Here is a 20,583-nt window from a genome sequence, read left to right as displayed (position 1 = left end):
TTGAGAGGAGGGCAAATCTCAGAACCTGTCACATCTAAAAAATGTTTTTGAGATTGGCCTTGACTAACTGGTCGGTCTCCTCAGTTCTGCATACATTTTTCGTAGAAGACTATTTCTTTCTGTGTTTAGGTGAGAAATGTGGAAAAGAAAAAACTCATCGAACATACGTGAAGTCTGAAAGCAAATGGAAGATATTTTTCTAGATCCCTGGACCACTTAAGAATAACAACAAAACATCCAGGTGATGGTAGGATTGGAGAAAGTTTGAAATGACACATGACATAGAAATGTGCTGGTTATTTGCAAGCTGTCAATCACCCTCCCACCCTCATACACATACTCAATTAGCATATGCTTGGGGGTGTTGATAAAAGAACTAATTACAGTTCTAGAAAAATGCCTTTAATTTATGTCATTTGTTATGCACTTCATCAAGAAAGCCATTCATTCATTCGTTTTTAATTAATTAATTTATTCATTAATTTACTTACCATTTGTTGAACACCCTCCATGTGCTGAACTGTTCAAAGAATTTTTTTTTTTAAATTTCTACTGTTGATCACAATCGAATCTGCTCTCTCCCTTTGCAAAGCCCTACCCACCTGAAGTCAAGTAGGACCTTCTCCCTGCAATCTTCCTTACTTTGTATTCTAGTTCTTATTAATCTTAATTTTCTCCAACTACCATAGCACACATTCATTCATTGAAACACAATGAAGGAACGCTTAAAACATGCGTTGTTCTGGGGAGAGAATGTTCAGCCAATGAGGACAGCGCCTCGCCTGTTGGATCTTACAGTGGGGCACAGCCAGTTAAATAGACTCTAATAGTACCTGTGCTAAATGCTGTGAGAGGGGACTAGGAGGCTGTGGGAACAGAGAGGGGAGGCTTGAAGCTGAGCCTGGAAGGAGGAGCAGTAATCCCCGGATGGGCTGTGTGTGTAGCTGGCCCAGGCAGGGGGACTGCAGAACCGAGCGTGAGAGAGGGGAACCCTGGGAAAGGCCTGCTGTCCGTCCTCGGGGAGCTGGGAGTGGTGTCCCACCCCCAAGGGCTCTGAGGACAGTGCACACCTTCAGGCACACGTGGGAGACCCGGGAGGAAGGATACTGGCAAAAAACGAGACCCCCGAGGTGAGCAGAGGCCCAGTCCCGCATGGCCACTGACACTGTTGGTGGGCAGTGTGGACGTGGGCTGGAGGTGGAGCTGTGGCAATGTTTGAGGCAAGGAAGCGGCGTAGTTGGGTTTGTGTTTGGAAAAAGAGGACTCTGCCCCCATGTGGACAGCAGATTGGCTGGGGCAGTGCAAGTGAAGGAGGTCGTGAATGGAAATCATCTCCTTTGGTCTCAGTGAGAGATGCTCCCCACCTCACCCTGCCCTGGGGATACCAAAACCCAGGATGCTCCAGCCCCTTACTTAACAGGTGTAGCATTTGCAGGTAACCTACACACCTCCTCCGACCACTTTAAGGCATCTCTAGATTACTTAGCATCCCTAACACATGCAAATGCGTTGTAAGTAGTTATTGTGCTCTATTATTTAGGAAATCAGGAAAGAAAAATTTGTACCTGTTCAGTGTAGACGGGACCCTGCGGATGCAGAGGGATGGCTGTCTACTCTTCTGCTGGCCCATCACCCGAGGGCACTAGCCTTTTCTCTTTAGGTCACAAGCATCCTGAAACCAGGAGCCATTTTTACCTTCCTGTGCACAGCTGACACAGATCGATGCTCAGTAAACACTGGCAGTAGTTGGATTTTATTTTCAGTGTTTTAAAACCTGACAGCACTGCACTAGCCCTTTAGGGGGGCATGCCCGGAGGGAGACTTTTCTGGGTGAGTCCCATAAAAGCAATAGCTGCACCTCAGTCTACCAAGACAAAGACCCATGCTTTGCCTTTCTACCTTCTTACTTCTCAAGAGACAGAAGTTGTGATTTTATGTGCCACATGTAGTTCCCAACATGAAGTCAATGAACGCTTGCCAAGAGGCCAGGCAAATTCCAACTGAGGGAAAGTGGGACTTGTAGAGTTGGGCTGGAAGAGCGTTGGTGTTGTTTGCAAGGCTGCGGAGGTAGGGACTGGTGGTTAATTTCCCTGCATTTCCCCGGAAAAGTGGCTCCCCTCTACCACCCACCAGGCGCATTCCTCCATGTCCACCGGGGAATCTGACCCCGTTAGCACTTGATATTTATGACCAACATTTGCCAGTGATTATATTAACAGTCAAATGATTATAATTCTAAATGCAATTGTGTATGTGTTCTCGTCAGGGGGAGGTCTGGTTAGGGCAGCAGTATTCTTGAAGCAAATCTATTGTCTCTTAAACTGTATTCCCACAATACCAAATCGGACCTTTTGCTAATGTACTTCTTAAAGACCGCAGAGTCAGAGAGTATAGTAGCTGGAAGGGGCATTATTCAGGTGAGGAAATTGAAACCCAGAAGGACTAGGTGTTGGTCTGGGGCCACACAGTTAGAGATAACAGAGCTGGAGCAAAAAAAACGGACTCCCCGTCAGGGTTCTCCCACGGAGCCGCAGGGCTCTGTGTATACTGCCTTCCCACAGGCTCCTCTGAAAGCAGCCTCAGGGGTTCTGTGTTTATCCAGGGTTTCATCTTTCTCCACTTCTTTGCCATCTCCTTAGGCACCTGAGGCCGCTGGTCTCCCTGGATGGTTGCAGGTGACATACATTCCTTGGCTTTCCCTCCTGCGGTCACTGGACCTAGAGCTCAGACCCTGGGAGCCCTACCTTCAGGCACAATCCTCGTGCTACCCTCTAGCTCCCTGGCCACTTCCTCTGCACTCTCTCCAGGTCATTTGTAGTCACTCCTCTGTCCTTACAGGTCATCAGAGGTATTCTCAATCTTCATTCGTTAATTTGTCACATTCACAATGATAACGATAGCCCAAAACAGACTATAGTCAACATTTTTCTTTAGATCAACTAATTTTTTTTTAACTTAAATTCTTTTCAAATTTAGAGCATTGCCATAAATGGGAAGCCTGTTTCATTGGCCAGCAGAGACGGTAACTATTTAAGAAAACATAGAGTGTTATTAAAATTCTAGCTAAATTCACAGGCACGCTAGAGTCTCTAAAGTTGAACTCCTCTTTCTTTTGTTAAAAAAAAAAATAAGGTGATTAACAAATGGTGGAGCAGTTGCAATGGCTGACTCTCCCTTTGACCTAATCAGAATTACTAAAAGTTAACTGAGAAATAATATATATATTTTTTTTATCATGAATTGCTCAAGTACTACCTAAAAATCTTCTCACCAATGGTCCCATCCTTGGGTTCATCTTGACCCACAGAGTTAATTTGGTATTTGGAAGAGTCCTGGGTAATGTGTTATTCCAAAGATGCTCTAGCCTGCCTGATCTTCATGGACACTTCCCTTTCTGTGTCCCTCTTCTTTGCTCTTTCCCCAGAGCCCTCTGAACCCTGTTGGGTATGTGGCCGCCATCTTGGTTTAGAGCTTCAGTTGTGCTGGTGTCAAGTGTGACAACCTGGTCAATCAATCTAGGGTTAAGTGTTCTTGATCAGCACACAGTATATTTTGGATGAGGGGAAGAAGTGTCCAAGGCTGTAAATATTCCCATACCCAGACTCATTTTCTGATACAAAACCAGAGAGTTAGACAGTCCTTCTCTCCTTTTCTATGGTACACATTTGTTGACGCTCTGCTGTGTGCTAAGCATTGAGACGAAAGATGTATCCAATGTTACTGTTTACTTCCAGGAGTTGAAGGTTTCCTGATTGGCAGACAGGGTGGTTCTGGGCTGGACTGCTCTGAAAAAGGTTTGGAGAGTGGTTTATATTTTGAATGGCCAGAGGCAAATGGCTTCGCTTAGATCCAGTGGGACTATTCACTCTCATGGTCTCCGTGAAGGACGCCCCCCAGGGTTGTGCAGGGCATGGTGAATGTAGTTGTACGCGATGACCTTCAGGAGTGAAGTATGAATGCCGGAATCTTTTAGCGGAAGCCTGTGTAAGCCTTTACTGACTTCGGTTGACCAATCACTGACTTGGCACCTTCCCACTCTCAGGGCTGTTCTAGAAGTACAGGGAAGCAAATTTGGCACAAGAAGCACTCTTGGACCCTAGGAGCCTTGTACTCGGGCCACAGACAGCACAGAATGAGGAAGAGTAAATGTCTGGACTCAATGTGCAGCTGTGCCATCTCTGAACAGTGTGACACTGGACAGACTGCTCAGCCTTCTTGGGCCCCAGTCCCACCTGGGAAATGGGAATAGGAATAGAATCACCTTAGAGGACAGTGGTAAAAATTAGGAGATGAAACACCTCTGGGCACAGCATGGACGCCCAATAAAGGCTAACTCATCATTGTTAAGAGAATAATGAAAAGGATCATTTCAATGTGAAAAGGATTATTCTAAGGAATTTGATCAGCCACCCGTACCATGGTGGTATGGATTGTAAGCCCAGTGCTAAAGGAATTCAAATCAAGGACAAGATTGGCAAGGACTGGACTGGGGGAAAAATTGTCATAATAATGGTCATAATGTCCCCACAAAAAAATTGGTGGCGTGCTTTATTTATACCACAGTTTGCAGGATAGTACTCCATTTATGGTTTTGAAAAACTACGAGAGAGAGTCATGACCAGAAGAAGAAGAATCAGAATACAGGCTTCTCAGTCTTACTGAACTTTGTATGGCTCTTACTGGGTGCAGGCTGATGGCTTCCAGTGTTGCTGCGGGAAGACTGGATTGGGTTATGGCCCCGTGCAGTCTGGGGAGCTTCTTTTAATAAGAACAACTTAATATTGCAACGATGTAGGAAGGCTTTCTCATCCCTTCAGTACTCCTCACCTCGCACTCTGAATTAGAAGACTCTTCTGATGACTTGGGATGAGTAGATGGAGTTATTCTCCCTAGGAGAGCTACCGTGAATAGTCTTAGAATCGTGTAAATTCAATCAGCATTTCCTGTTTGTTTTCTCTTGGCATTCTCCAAGTGCCGGACACCTTCTTGTGATAGACACCTTCATGACCACTATTACATTTAATCCTCAAAATAGTGTCATGAGGTAGGTGTCCTCTCTTATCTAAAAGATAAGAGAGCTGAAAAGAGGCTGAGTAACTTTCCCAAGATCACCAAGGTAGCTTACCATTAGGAAACCAGAGTTCAACCTGGTTTTTCTCATTCTGCCCCTTTCTAGCACTCTAGCATGCGATACCGCCATGACCGCACACCTCCCTCCATCTCCTCTTCCTTCTTCCTCCCTCTTTCTTCCCTCCCCCTTTCCTCCTCCTTCCTTCCTCTTTCTCTCTCTTCCTTTTTTGCTCCTTCCTCCTCCTTCCTTCTCTCTGTACCCCCACCACCACTTTCCTTCCTCCCTCTCTTCCTTCCTTATAATTTTCTTTTGTAGAATATTGTTTCCCAGCAATGAATAACAAGTGCAGGATAACGTAAAAGGGACTTGGGGTCGGGGCAATCCAGTTTTTAGTCTTGACCATTCATCTAAACCTGGGGCATAGAAAGGAGCCCTCTGTCCTTGCAGGAGCTGGCCTGTGGGAGGTGCTCCATACACCTTCCTGATTGGATGCTCCTCCACCGAGAAGTTCCCGTGCTCAGCTTTGTCACCCTGGAGAGGCTCTGTGCCCACAGCTGCACCGAGTGGTGCTGTCAGAATCTGAACACAGCTCAGCCTGACACCAAAGCCTTCTTCTTCTTTATTATTATTATTACTATTATTCTGAATTAGACTTCAGCCTTGGTCATAACTTGCTGTACAGGAGATAGGAACAAGGAGAGTCACAGGACCATTTGCAAAAATAAGAGCTGCTTATCACCTTGGGGTCTGAGCATCCCCTCCTTCACTGGAAGCTGATCCAAACAATGGACCAAATGTAAAGATCAGTGAGAACATGGCAGAACAGAGGTCCCGAGGAGCCCAAGTGCCAGCAAGAGCCCGTGCACTCAGCCTGGCTGGCTGGCTGGTCACACTGCGCTCTCCCTCCCTGACCTCTGTCTTCGCTCATAAGGGCACAATGCTGTTTCCTCTCCATCCTGAGTGACCGGCCTGTGGGCTGCTAGGAAGCCAACGTGTTCCAGGCTCCCCTGTTAATGGCAGGGGATTAGAAGGGAACGGAGCCAGCCAGCCTGCAACCGTAAAGGAGGCCATTGGAACTGAGGAGTGAGCGCGGAAGGCAGTGGCGTTTCTCGCTTGTTTATTGACTCTGGTACTCGCCACCAGTCTCTAAACTGGAGCTTGCCTCTGTTGTGCTGGCTATAAAATGGGAGATGCCGGTAGCACTCATCTCTTAACACTCAGAGGTGATGAGAGGTTAATGACTTTATGCCTCCAAGTTCTTCAGGCTCCATGGCCGGGATCAGAAATGGGGAGGGTTCCCTTGCTCACCTTATCAGAGTCCTCTCTGCTTTCTGAGGCTCCAATGTTAGAAGAGTGTTGGGAGAAGAGAAGTAGAAAAGAAAAAGGAGAATGAGAAAGAAAAAGGATTGCTTAGGAGGTTTTCAGAAATGTTTTGCATTCCCTTAGACCAGTGGCGCACGCCTGTGATCCCAGAGGCTCGGGAGGCTGAGGCAGGAGGATCGCGAGTTCAAAGCCAGCCTCAGCAAAAGTGAGATGCTAAGCAATTCAGTGAGACCCTGTCTCTAAATAAAATACAAAATAGGGCTGGGGATGTGGCTCCGTGGTCAAGTGCCCCTGAATTCAATCCCTGGTACCAAAAAAAAAAAAAAAAAAAAAAAAGCATCCAAAGAAGACAGTCTTGTTTGTAGATTTCTACTCTAGAATTCCTGGGTGAAAGGAATTCTTGGGCCAGCGGTGAAAGTCACTGGAGATTTTCCACTGCGAGCCCTCCATGACGGGGCAAGCCATTCTCTGACTTCTCTAGAGCTTCTCTAGAGCTTTCGCCCGGTGCCCAGGTGCTGGGTGCCATATCTGTCCTTCCTCCTCTCACTGAACTTCCTGTCTCTCTTCCATTTCTGGCCAGACCATAGTTACGGAGCCTCACGGGAAGGGAGGGTCACGTTCACTCCAAGGGTCTTTGGGTAGAGTTTGAGCTTGTTCCACGGGGATGGTTTTTCCCTCGGAGACAAATCCCTGCCAGGGACTCCTGAAGCCAAGGCTCAGCTGTCCCCTGCCACCCACATTTGTCCCCCGTTTTCTACCAGCTGATGTAGACTGAGGCAGCAAACAGAACTGGACACATTCTCTTTTCTAATCAGAAGGGAACATTTTGATTTGTAAGTTTAACAGAGTTTCAGACAAAACCAACAGCCTTTCCATCACTGGGCCCTAAAAAATCCCTTATTTTTCTCTGTACACAAAAGTCTCTGATAAACTCTTGCTTTAGTTAAGAGTACCAGACAACACAGTAGGGCCACTTGGATTCCTTTCCTTGATTCTGTTTTTGTTTTTTTTTTAAAATATATATTCTAGTTGTAGATGCACACAATACCTTTATTGTATTTATTTATTTTTATGTGGTTTTGAGAGGATGGAACCCAGAGCCTCACGTGTGCTAGGCAAGTGCTCTACCACTGAGCTACGATCCCAGCCCCTTGATTCTGTCTTACCAAGGTGCTAAGTATCTTCTGCATGAAGGAGTGATGGCAAAATAATCTCACATCTTCATTACCTGTACTTTAAAAGACTGGAGTTTTCATATGGCTGGGTTTAATGATGAAGAACATCCCCTTGATGTCCCTCTGTGCCTCCACAGGTGGCACACTAAAGGGACAAATGAGTGTGGTGTGGGACAGGCAGGGAGGCGGGACCCCAAGGCTGACCCAGTGCAACATTCCTAGGTTCTAGCACGAAGTAGGGCTGCTTGTTGAGACCTGTGGAGTAAAAGGGTTTTCTCTGCCGCAGAAGGACAGGTTTATAAAACTGCTTTATTTATTTATGAAAAGAGACTCAGAAGCTTCAAGATCCTGCCATGTGAAGTCCAAGTGGGCTCACTCACAAGGTCCAGGGTAGGACAAGGTCCCCTCACCCAAGGCTTTGTGGGCAAGGGCTGGCCAAGAGCGTCTGTGCTCTGGGGCTGCCAGAGAAAGAAGTGCTTGACCTCTGGTGTTTGTTTTGCAACTAACCACGAACAAGAGGGAGCTTCTGAAATGTGTGCTTCAGGGTGCCGTGACGAAACCACGTTAGGAAACCTGTTCCATCAGAGGGCAGAAAGCCTTTCCTTTTGATGAAAGAAAGAAAGAGAGAGAGAGAGAGAGAGAGAGAGAGAGATAGAGAGAAAGAAATGAGGAAACACTTTCCCAATGTCATATATAGGCCAGGTATGGCTTTCTGCCTCCTTACCTGAAGGAGCCGGCAGCTCCTGGGGAGGAACTCAGTCTGTCCCGTGGGTTAATCCAGATCTTCAGCCAGGCTGCAGGTAAAGAGTGAGCTCAAGGGAGGCAGAGACCGACCTTGACAGTGGACAATACGCCCCAAGCAGGGCTGTCTTGCCAAATCAGCCTGGTACATTTCTTATAGGAGAGATTTAATTAGAAGGAGAGGATTTAAGGTGATTTAGGAAGAAATATTTTAATGGAAACTAAAGAAGATACATTAAGAATGGATGAAATTACCAAGAATGGTTAAGGAATAGTGAAAAAGGAGCCAAACTTTATCTAGGTATTGATCACTTTGTAAGTTACTTTGCATTTACTATCTTTTAAAAACATCATATTTTCAATTATGGCTGCATAGATCAGCCCTAGTAATAAAGGCAAAGCAGGATTCTGGAGTGAACGAGTGTGCTAGTATTTTCATGTCATGTGAAACCGGCTCATAGTAAATCTGTTGTTCAGATTATGGGATAATAATCAGAACCCCCACTTATATGGCAGCACCCACCCTAATGGCAGGTGTGTTAATCAGCTCTCTGTTGCTAGAACAAAATACCTGAGATAACTAATTTATAAATAAAAAAGGTTTATTTTGGCTTTTGGTTTCAGAGCCCATCATCTGGCAGATCCATCTCTTTTGGGCCTCTGGTGGGAGTGCCGGACACCATGGTGGAACATGTGGGTGAGCAAGCTACTTACCAGGAAGCAAAAGAAGAGGAAGGGGCTGGGTCCCATAATTCCCCTCAAAGGTGTCCCCAGCCACCTCCTAACAGCACCCTCCTGGGGACCAAGCCTTCAGTGATGGGCCTATGGGGGACATTTGATGTCTAACCTATGACAACAGGCAGCATATCTAGGAGGAAATAAGTGGCCTGTTAAAATCCAAACCCACGCTGATGCTCAGAGGGCAGCGTCACAGGCCCGGGTTGAGCTCCGTGCCCTGAGGAGGTCTGCCAGGACAGCAGGGGTCGGAGGGACAGGAGAGAGCTGGAGGACCTGGGCATCTCCCTGGGGACCCGGGAGCGCCTGGTCTGGGTCCGCTGGCCTGGGGTGAGCAGAGGCTCCGGTCGGCCTCACCAGAGACGCCTCTGGGCTTGGTGTGCAGCGCGGAGCTCTGAGCCTGGGCTGAGGAAGGTGAAGTAATTACGATGGGCGCTTCCCCCGCGTTTCCAGGGAGCTGAGCGCTTGCACCCGGGACACAGGTTAACGCAGTTTTACCACCTGCTCCACAGAGCGGCTCCACCCCGCCTCCGAAGTGCTCGGTGCTCCAACAGACAATAGGTAACCACACACCTCAGGAGAGGCCGAGGTAATAGACCTCATTTAGGAAAAAAAAAATGAGGGGGGCCCGCTCTCTCTGAAGTGTTGGTGTGGGTCCCAGCCCAGTGTCACAGTCCCCATTCTTCCTTCCAATGATTCCTAATGGGATGTGCGCTAACCATACGAGGACAAGGGCACAGGCCCACTTTATGTTCCTTAGAGGCTTTAGGAGCCCAGTAGACAATACTCCCCCCTGAAGGGATCATGCCTTTTGGGGAGCCCCTGGATTCAGGTCAGTGATTGTAAAAGAGCCCAGAGAGGCTGAGTGCCGTAGAGAGGGTCACAGTGTTGGATTGTGTAACTGTGCACATCTGGGGTTGCGGCGGGTTCTTGTTTCTGGGTGGAACTGTGCATATTGTGATCTGGTGCATGCCCCTTTCCCTTGGGGACACAGTGAGTGCAGCTTGAGATAGGACGTCCCCAAATCTTGGGTTCTGTTTCTAACTCTCTCTTGACTTTATGGAATGACCTTGTGCTGGACAGTGATACTGCTACTCCCCGGCTGCTCCAGGATGTTATGAGTAAAGGCTAATAAAGCACGATCACAGCATCCTAAAAACGTCAAGTCGATGCCCCTCGGGCCCCCCATAACTATTCTCATCTGCAAAATGGAGCTGATAACTGTGCACCCTGCCTTCTCTGCACAGATGTTAGGGAGCTGGGCTAGAGAACATCTGTACAGCAGTTTCAGATTTTGGAACATGGGAACAATAAATGACCATAACAGCTATTTATCATGCAAGAGGAGATGACGATATATTCTATATTTCAAGCCCCACTTCTCTCATCTTCTTGAAAATAGTTTTGCTTGTGACCGAGGCCATCAGCTGAAACGTAAGTGTACAAAGTGCAGAGCCACGGAGGGATCAGGACCTAGAACTATGCTGTCCGGTAGAAAAGTAACTATGAAAGGATGTGGGGGTGCATATTCATGAGCTGTAAATATCATTTTGTAAGAGTGAGAGAATGCTGTGGAGTCCGACGCAGGGTGGAGTGAGGGGTGGCAGGTGCTGAGGATCGGGGGCCTCGTCTGGGCAGTGACTTGAGTCAGTCTAGCTGGGTACGGACTTAGACAGGCGTGACCAGCCGAGGAGGTCTTATGAAGATGAAAATCACCTCCTGAGTAAATATCACAGAACTCAACAAAGGTTATATCCTAGGGGGCCAGGGAAAAGATCTGTGTAGACCAACTGGGTAGTGTTTTGATTTTTACACACACGTGTGCGTGTGAGCGTGCGTGTATCTTGCACACGCATCTAAGGAGAAGCAAAACAATCACTTTCAAACACAAGTGAACATGTGCAGGTAGCCCATGCTGAAAGTGGTCTAATCAATCATTTCTTCCCTGGGGTCCATGTCTCATTTATTTAGTCTTCAAATATATGCAAAGCAAAAATATCTCTATTTAATAGACTCGATTCAGTGCCTTTTGCACCCAAGGCATTGAGCTGGAAGTGCTGTCTCCCAGGAGCTGGCGACTTAGAAGGGGACTTCAGACTCTTCCATAATCTGCTCATCCTCCAGGTAAATTAAAACGTTCTCCACCCTTCCTCCTGCCTCCCACCCACCTGGTCAGAAGGCCAATGTCTCGCTCCTGGCTTCCCCTCCCTCCCTCCCTAGAACCTTCCGGGAGCTCCTCCAACACAGGTCCTCATGTCACCTGCCGTCGACAGGTAAGAACAGGCTGTCTTCGGCTGCCCCGTCCCTGCCCTGCCATTGCTTCTCACTGCCACACGGTGCCACTGTTGAATGCTGGCATGGGCCAGAGTGGCTTTTTGGGGAGGGTGAATCCCAGCTGGTGCCCTTCCTGGGAGTTACCTCTGTGGCCTGCGGTCCTCACTGGGTTTCTCGCAGCCAGCCGCAGGCAGTGACCGGCCCTTCAGGATGGGCACACACGCGCGGTCCTCCTCACCCCAGAGCTGTGCCGGGGAGGGCCGGGAGTCAGTGCCTTGCTGGGCTCGCAGGAGCTTCCTTGGAGCCCCAGAAAGAACAAGGCTTCTTACCAGTCTCTCCACTCACTTGCTGCCCCCTGGACACGCTCTTTGCATCTAGGATGTCTCTAGACCTCAGATACAGAAAACAATGCTTTCCTTCACTTTTGAGGAAAAAGCCTTCTCTATGTCAGGGTTGAGTCACCCCCCCTACCCCCCAAAAAAAAATGAGCCCTGGGAATAATCTCCAGGGCTCCTCCCTCTCACAGTGAAAAGCAAAACACAGGCGTCTTCAGCAGCACACGCTGTTAGGCATAGAAAGAAGTGGTTTGGGCAGACGCAGTCACCGATGGGAACACTGCAGAGTGTTGGGGACACAAACCTCAGAAGATGGACATAATGGGAGAGGCATCTGTGTGGACCCTTGATGTGCAAAAGGAGTTTGAGAAGTGGACGTGATAGGGAAGGGTACAAGAATGCACACTTGGTGAGCAGGGGTGGGGTGTGGTAGTGGCCATGGGGAATTTTGTGCACTGGGGGCATGAAGTGGGAAAGAGGAACTGAGGGCTGGGGCTTATAATTCTCTGCTGAAGAATGCAGTAGTTCCCCCTTACCCTGTTATGTTCCAAGGCCACCAGTAGAAGCTTGAAAATGCACATAGTACCAAATCCTATATATGCTCGTTTCCCTATAAGCCCTGAAGTATTGGCACATAGTACCATAATTAATCTATCCTTCTGTGTTTTATTCTTTGGAGGTTTCTATTTTTACACACTACTCTTGTGCTTGAGGACTATTATTACATAAAATTAAGGTTACTCAGACACAGGAATTGTAACATCATGGCAGTTGATCTGATAAATTAGACAGCTACTGAGTGTCTAATGGGAAGGTAGCATATACAACATGGATACATTGGATAAAGGGAGAATTTGCATCCTAGATAGGAGGCAACAGGATGGCATGAGATTTTACCACACCACTCAGAATATTCATACTTTAAAATTTACATATTTGTTTATTTCTGGGATTTTCCACTTAATATTTCTAGACTAGAAATTAATTAAATATTAAATTAAATATTAACCTTTAGTTAACTGAAGGTGGGTTAACCTATGGATAAAGAGGGACTATAAACTAAAGACCTGTACATCAGTGTGTTTTCATATTTCCTTATTTCTTGATCATCTCAAATCAAGAAAAAAATCATTCCAGGAACAAAAGAAACTAGAAGGTTGAAATTGAGTTTTCTTAATGTAGCCAAATCCTACATCATTTAAAAAAACAAAAATTTCCAAAAGAATACAGTCAAACTTGCAGATTTAGTTAAGGTGAAAAAGAATGGTTGGGGAATTTCAATCAGCTACTGAATTAACAAGTCTACATTTTTCCATTTTCAAACCACTTTTCAGTTATGTAAACAGTCAATACTTTACCACTATGTCCTTGGACAGAATCCTTTTAGTTTTCAGAAAGAGACATTTAGAAGAAAATGACACAAAATTTTCTCCCTCAAACCGCCTTGTTGAAGTTTCTCCAGGGACTTAAAGTGGATGATTTGTAAATTCCTTTAGTCTTAAAATAAAAGGCATTTTCATAAAAGAAAAGGTGACGGCCACAAACAGGGACGGTTACACACACCGATACCTACTCAGGAGGGAAAATAGTCCCAGGTAAAATGTCATTTAATCTCTTCTCCACGGCGCTCAGCTGTCTACATTCAAAAGCATCCTGAGAGGAGGCTGGCATCCGTAAGGACAAATAAAAGCTCTTTCACAGCATTTGAAAAGAGTTACAGGAATCAAGAGTTTCACAGTGACAGAAGGGCCATCTTGTTCTAGACAGCTTGGTAAACTTTTCAGGACCCTCGTCCCTGCTCCCCCAGCATCTCATTGGCTCCTCACAGTGTCCCACGGAAAGAGTCAGGACAAGGATTCTTAATTCTGCCCACAGCTCGCAAAACCATGGCGTTGAGCAGCTGCTGAAGTGGCTCCGTTTCCCAGCGAGGAGAAGGCAGAGCGGGAAAGATCTGGAGCCCAGGTCTGTCCACTAAACCTGGGCGGATTCGCCCTGCTGGTTCCCAGCTGTCCTTCCAGACTGGCCCTACTGGACTGGAACATTTCCTGAGGGTGGGGTTGTGTCTTAACCATCTTTTTATCCTTCCCCAGTTCCCGCCATGTAACAGGTGTTCATTAAGTGTTAATTAAATAAGTGCTCTAAATCCTGAAGCCTAAATGGCTCTAAATCAGATTCTCAAAGCTTTCTGGGCCCTCACCCATTTTTGTTAAAAAAAAAAAAAAAAGAAAGAAAGACCTTTAATTTTTTAATCTGGCAATTAAGAAAGGGAAAGTGGCTCATTTCACTCCCTCAGATATTCAGACCCAACTATTGAGGGCCAAGTGGGAGCGGAGGGTGACTGGTAGGACAAGCAGCCGTAATGGATGGATCTAGAATATTGTTCAGTCTCTTGTTTACAGGCGTCTGTTCCTTCCGGCTCATGGGTTTTAAAATGACCTTTCCTAGCAAGATTTGGAAATGAATAGTCTTTCTTTTCTTCCGCCAGGCCCTGTGTTTCCTGAAGTCAGTTGCCATGTGTCCTTTGACAAATGGGCTGCGGGAGTGCTGCCCTTACCTTGAAGAATCCTCTCCTGTGTTTTCTTACCCTCACCCACAGGACTGCCTTTGACTCTTTGCAAAACTGGAAGTAAATAAGACCCGTCCCTAAATAACTGTGAAGTGGGCAATTATTTGGCAGGATGCATCTATCTATCTATCTTTCTCTTTTCTTTTCTTGGCAGTTGTCCTGATGGCAAGATAAGCTGTGAGGGGTTACCAGGACCCCAGGAGGCTGAGCCTGGGTTAGCAACAGTCACGAGCCCCTGTGAGACCCTAATGAGAAACCTATTCCCTGCCCCAGTCTAAAACCAAGCATCAACACAGACCTAGAGGATTCATATTAATTTTCTCATTTTTAGTAGCACTTATTGTGCATATTATAGGAAATCTGGAAAGAGCAGAGAGAAGAAAACATTTACAGAAGCCTCACCACCTCAAAGGACCACCTTAAATACCTTTTGCTCTCCACCCCCACCCCACTCCCCAGGCACAGCTATTGAAGGATTCCATGGGTGGTCATTACCATGCTGTATAAATAATTGAGTAAACTACTGTTGGAGGCCTGCATCTGGAGATGGAGTCACAAACAAAACCAGGTCCTTGCTCCCTGCTCTGGGTGCATAATTCTGGGGGCTTCTCTTGATACAGATTCCTAGGAAGGACTGTAGGTGGCCAAAAGGGCATGTTTAAAGGGAGTGAGAAACTGAAGCTGCTAGGGTGCAGGAAAGCAGAGTTTTCTTTTGAAAAATCATATGTATATATATTTAATATTATATGCAACATAGATTTGTATATATACTAATTGACATGTGATAATTGTACATATTTGTGGTACACAGTTTGATATTTCAATATGCATGTGATGATCAGAGCAGGGTAGTTAGCACCTCAAACACATATCATTTCTTTGTATTGGGAATATTCTAAGTCCTCTCTCCTAGCTATTTGGCAATATAGAGTTAATTGACGTCAACCGTAGGCGCCTACTGTGCTCTAGGACATTGGAAGGTCTCCCTGTCCAGCTGCACTCCTGTACCCACAGGCCATTCTCTGTCCACCCCCCTCCTCCCCACCCTTCCTTGCTTCTGGTAACCATTCTTCTATTCTCTGCTTCTGTGAGATCAGGGAGTTTCCTTTTGAGTCCTCTACCTTCCACTTAATTTCTCATCCCATTGGCTTATTTGTGGTTTCGGGCAACAAGCATGCAGGGACGCCTCTGGAAAGCCTCGCAGTGCATGACCTGGGGTAGCTGCTGGAACAGGAGTGGCTTGGCTAGGGCAGCCCCAGGTGTGCAGAGCTGGGCTGGGGTCAAATCTCCCGAGATGAGGTTGGCTTGGCTGGTCAGAGTGCTCAGGAGCCCTGCAGGCCGTGCGTGGGGCTTGACTTTGAGAATCAAGTATCTGACCTTGGGCGTTCTTGACTATGAGAATCCCAGTGATTCTCCTGTTTCTTTGGTTCAGTCCCAGAGAATCTGATTCCTTCAACTACCTCACGCCATGGTCAACGGAGGCCTTCTTATTCTCTGTCCCTGTTCTCATACGTTTACTGCCTGGAGGGGAAGCCTCACCTTGAACAGTCATAAACAGGTACACTTATTTCTCTAAGCCAGCATCACACTGGGGAGAAAATGTACGGAGGGCTGCAGACACCTGCAATGGGCAACTTTCCCAGAGCCTTTGGTGAGTGGGCTGGATCTGCCTGAGGTCCTCACTGTGAGCTCTGTTTTGAAGTGTGACGGGGAATTCACAGGAGCAGGTGACGTAGGGGGAGGTTCCAGGCAGGACCAACAGCAAGAGTGCAGACCCTGAGGAAGCAGGAGGTCAACCAGGGGCGGCCGCCAAGCTCAGCTGGCTCGTCTGGAGGCAATGTGCAGAGCAGGAAAGTACAGTGACCCACTTGATCCCATTTTATGGTTGAAAGTCCTAGGCACTGGGAACCCCCTTAGTACTGTGCAAACTGGGAAAGCTGGTCACCCTGAAGGGACTCTGCCTAAAACCAACCCGACTTCTAAGCATTGAAGGGTTTTGTAAGCATTGTCCTGCTCTGACCGGATCTCTCTTCATTAGGAATAAATGCTGGGCTGGGATGTAGCTCAGTGGCAAAGCGTCTGCCTTGCATTCGCAAAGCCCTGGGTTCGACCCCCAGTTCCAAAAAAAAGACAAAAAAATGGAATAAATGCTTTGGGAAGAAGGTGGTGCGGTTAGTCACCCATTTTTCAGTATAAACCAGCTATGTAAGTCTAAGCTTTGCCAGTTGGTGTCTAGCCAGGGAGACCTGGAAAGTAACAGGAGCAAGAAAGATGTTTCTGGCACCAGAGGAAAAAGCAAGGAAAAAGATGAGCTGCCTTTCCCCATTACCTCACCTGCCTGAGCCTCATGATCTCCACTCTTATCCCAGAACAAGAACAGTAACGACACCTGTGCAGGTGACGACCCACTGGGGTGCTGGGCCTGCGGCATGTGCGGTCACCATCTCACAGTTCTCTTTCTGCTCCCAGCTCCCGAGACATCCTCTCTTCCAAGTTGTCTTGGGATCTCTGTGTGACAAGCAAGTCACAGGGGGAACAGAGACAATGGTGATCTTTCCACAGACCTATCTTGCATTAAGCTGCAAAGAGTAGGGTCCCGGGACCTGTATTGTATGGGACTCATAAAGCAAGCTCACAAATATTGTCTTCTTAGACCCCTATAAAAATTCAAGGAAAATAACAATAGCCAACATTTATCAGACCCCAACTGAGTGACAGGTTCTGTTCGAACTGCTTTACATGAATCATGTCATTTAATCCTCACCATAACCCAAAGAGGCAGGTACTGTTACTGTTCCATGTCATATAGTTATGAAATGTTGCAGCCTGGAGTTGGATGTTGTCACAATGGTGCTGGAACCAGCCATGGCTGGGTGGAGGCCTGTATCACAAAGGACCCAGCGCACCTGGGCCTCTTAGGAAGACTGAGTATTAACAGATGATCTGGACTACAAAAAACTCAGGGTCCCAGCATTAGCGGGGGAGTCCAATGTTCCCATTGGCCCTTTGCATAGGATGACACGAGCCATTTGTTTTATGTAAAGCAGCCAGCTGTCTCGTGTAAGGGGCATCCATCCACAGGTTGGACATCCATTTAAGCGAGGACGAAAGGTCCTGGAAGGTAAGGGGTGAGGAACAATTCTCACGTTTGCAGCTGGGACATCAGAGACCCAAAGATGGGAGAGCAAGGCAAGGCTGCCATGCTGTGCCCCAGGATGGGGGCCAAGAACTTGAGGAGGAGCCTGGAGGTGGGGTAAGTGACCAGCTGTTCTGTGGCCTGTCCTGGGTTTAGTTCAGCTGGATTAGCTGCCCTTGGCTGACCAGCAAATGAGAAAGACCTCTCAGTGGAGCTCTGTGTTACTAACGAGCTTGATTCTGGAAATGTGTAGTCCATAAGCACCTCAGAGTGACTGTGTTCCTGGGTTCGCAGGAGATGGAGTGGGAGGAAGGGGATTACTCTAGGAAAAAGGATCAGAGCCATCAATTCCAAGTTCCCCTATTTTTCTTAATTCTTTGACACCTTAGTACTTTAACCTGAGAATTCGTAGGTCAGCTCTTCCTACCTAATGACCACCCCCCCACTATCCCACCACATTTGGCTTCCCCACCACATAAAGCTCCCTGTCACCTTTCCAGGCCGAGGATTTGGTGGGTGCTGAGGTGACCCCTCTTTGATATTAGCCTAACTAAATTTAATTAAGGAAATAAACTTTGAGGAAGAGGAGAATTTGTTTTGTGACAAACTCTCTGAGCTCTGTAATCCCGTACATACAGTTTAGAGGCTAACCGCTCCTAATGAATTCTCCAGCCCATTTCCATAGAAGATTGGGAGTGGGGGACGTAGCCATTTGGAGAGTTCCCACAGGTAAATGTTTGGCCCACTTTCTCCGGCTGTCTTCTGGTTTCTGACTTCCATTAATAGAAGATACGTAGTGAATGATGCCAACCTCTTCTCGGGTTTTGTAGCGTGGATCTGGTAGCACTTTTTAGGTGAACTCAATCTCCTTCCCCCATGCAGTTAACTTATTTGTCCAAAGTAATCTCCCCAAAGCTGAGCTTGGGGTTACAGACTCCTGGTCCTTAGGACTTTGGAGAGCATCTGATCACCTCTAGGAGACTCCAAGCAAGGGCTCCGGGAATGCTCTCTGGGAGCCACCAATGCCTCATCTTTTAAATAAATGCCCCTTTAGACCCTTTGCCATTAGTTTTTCTTTTTGGAAAGGAACCTGAGTGAAGTTTTCCGCGTCCCTCCGCAGTGCCGTGTACCTCACACGGCGGGCAAGAAGGTGCCAGCACGGGGACCTTAGCTGAAAACACACGTGAAGGTGACCGTTTGCCTGTGCTGTGGAATGCAGCTCAGAAGGCACACCTACAGCCGTGCGTCCAGCCACCGCGGAGTCAGGGGGGACACGCCTCGGCCCTGGCACCGGGATAAAGAATTGTCAGGGTTTGCTTTTCTGCTTTTCATCCCTTGACGGAATCGTGTTCGTGCTTTTACTCTTGGTTAAACCCCTTGACTTCTACCTGCGTGCCTCACAGGGCAGCGAGTTGCAGGCACTGCAGGGGACTTGGCCTCCCTCTCCCAGCACAAGTCTGAGTACAGTTCAGGGTTTTATTCTCTCTTTTTAAACTAGTGTTGTGTGGTCCTGAGACAGAGTGAACCGTTCAACTAATAAATTCCTGAGACCCGTCAGCACGGAGGTGAGGCCTCCGCGGCTCACATGTGTCTCCAAGCTTGACCTGTTGAGCTCTTGGCCACATTGTAGCTGAGCCTTTTCATATTAATACCAATTTATCATTATTCCACTTAAATGCTCTTTTTTTTGTCTGAGAGAAAGAGACAGAAAACATCTGCATATTGAGTAATATTAGCTACAGTTGGTGTCTCAAGTGAGAATCAATCTGACAGCCCCATTTATTATATCGGGGTAGGCTTTATTATGGAGACTCTCGCATTTGAACTTTCACTCTGCAAGATATGAAAGAGTCTCTGATGTATTCATATCTCGCTTTAAAAAAACAACATTTTGAAATACAGGGGAGATAGCAACCCTAGGTAACATTTCAGTTGTAATAAGAGAGGCCAAATGTTAGCCAGATATAAAACAATTACAACAATAAAGATAGGTAGGAGTGTGACTAGTTATTAAGCCTGAAGGTTCCTATGTACAGCTCTGCTCTTTTGTTCTCTGACAGAGATAGCATTCTTGTGTTTGCTTTCCATGTGTTGTATCTAAGGCTTCACCTGTCTTAGGCTAATACCTTAGGCTAATAGCTCAGGTCTTTTGCAGAGTGATGTCATGATCCATTTGCTTTTGGGTGGAGCTGGCCGTTGATGTTAAAGTATGCCCTTCTTAAAAACACACCAAATTACCACCACTACCACCACCAAAACCTCCAGACTACTCCTTCCATCTATTTGGAAATCTGCCATCTGAGGCTTAGTGAGGTGCTTTGTTGTTATGACAAATGTTCAAAGGCTTGGCTTATCTGGCCACTTCATTCATTGTAAGTCAATGAGGACTTGAATTATAACAAATCAGGGGCGACTGTGCTGGTGTCTGAGTTACATGTGTTTCCTGGACAGCAGTGATGTTAGTCACCATTGTTTCTATATTCCTACTTGATAAAGAGTAAGGCAGACTGTTTCCCCAGCTCCGCTGAGTTAGATGGATTGCAGGTGCTCTCGGTGGCCTTGAACCCTGGGACAGGATTCCTTCTCTGAGGCCCCCCAACCAGCCAAAGGGTGCACTTGGTGTTTTTTCCTTGCCTTCCCTCTTCACTTGTATTATTTCTCAAATGAGTCTTAGTGCTCAACACCAGGAAACAGGAAATAAAACAGGGCTCCCATTCAGTAGACTGGTGGTCAGCTTGAAATTGTTTATGGAAATCTGTGAAAGTCCATTCTGTTTATTTTTATATGTCAATATGTCTTAACATTTCCCATGTGAGCAGTTTTTTTTAAGCAAACCATTTGCCTGCTATAGCCTTGATTTTTTAAAGCACTCTAGAGCTACAGTTCTCATATTTCCATGTCAATTAAAATAAAAATGTGTAGAGAACCTTTATGAGCATCCCAATACTCACAGGCCTTGTCTGTTGCAAAATAGAATGTGTGGGTTTCCCCGCCCCCTGCTCCTTTGCAAGTCTCTGCCAGATTTTTCTGGGTCCTCTATCACCTTTCCTTACCTCCCTGTGACTTATCTATTCTCAATCTCCATGTCCTTTATTCCTTTGTTTGTATTTTTTCTGTGCTTAGGGCACCTTCCCCTCCCCATCTGCTACCTTCCTTGACATGTTAATTGAAGAGCTTTCATTTCATTTTATTATTTTTTTTTCAGTTAAAATACACTAACCACAACA

The 20,583-nt window shown here is 46.7% G+C and overlaps 1 long non-coding RNA gene across 1 annotated transcript; it reads left to right on the top strand.

Annotated features, from left to right (window-relative positions):
- Window positions 1-8,979: 8,979 nt before the first annotated feature.
- LOC125616365 lies at window positions 8,980-14,311 on the top strand. Its single transcript, XR_007346980.1, has 4 exons — window positions 8,980-11,169; window positions 11,266-11,318; window positions 13,530-13,616; window positions 14,140-14,311. It is a non-coding gene; the product is annotated as an uncharacterized LOC125616365 (long non-coding RNA).
- Window positions 14,312-20,583: the final 6,272 nt, after the last annotated feature.

This window comes from Marmota marmota, unplaced genomic scaffold (assembly GCF_001458135.2).
Source record: "Marmota marmota marmota unplaced genomic scaffold, marMar, whole genome shotgun sequence".
In the NCBI taxonomy this organism is placed as follows: Eukaryota; Metazoa; Chordata; class Mammalia; order Rodentia; family Sciuridae; genus Marmota; species Marmota marmota.
The sequence above is the reverse complement of the archived record's forward strand: the minus strand, read 5'-3'. Positions and strand labels throughout refer to the sequence as shown.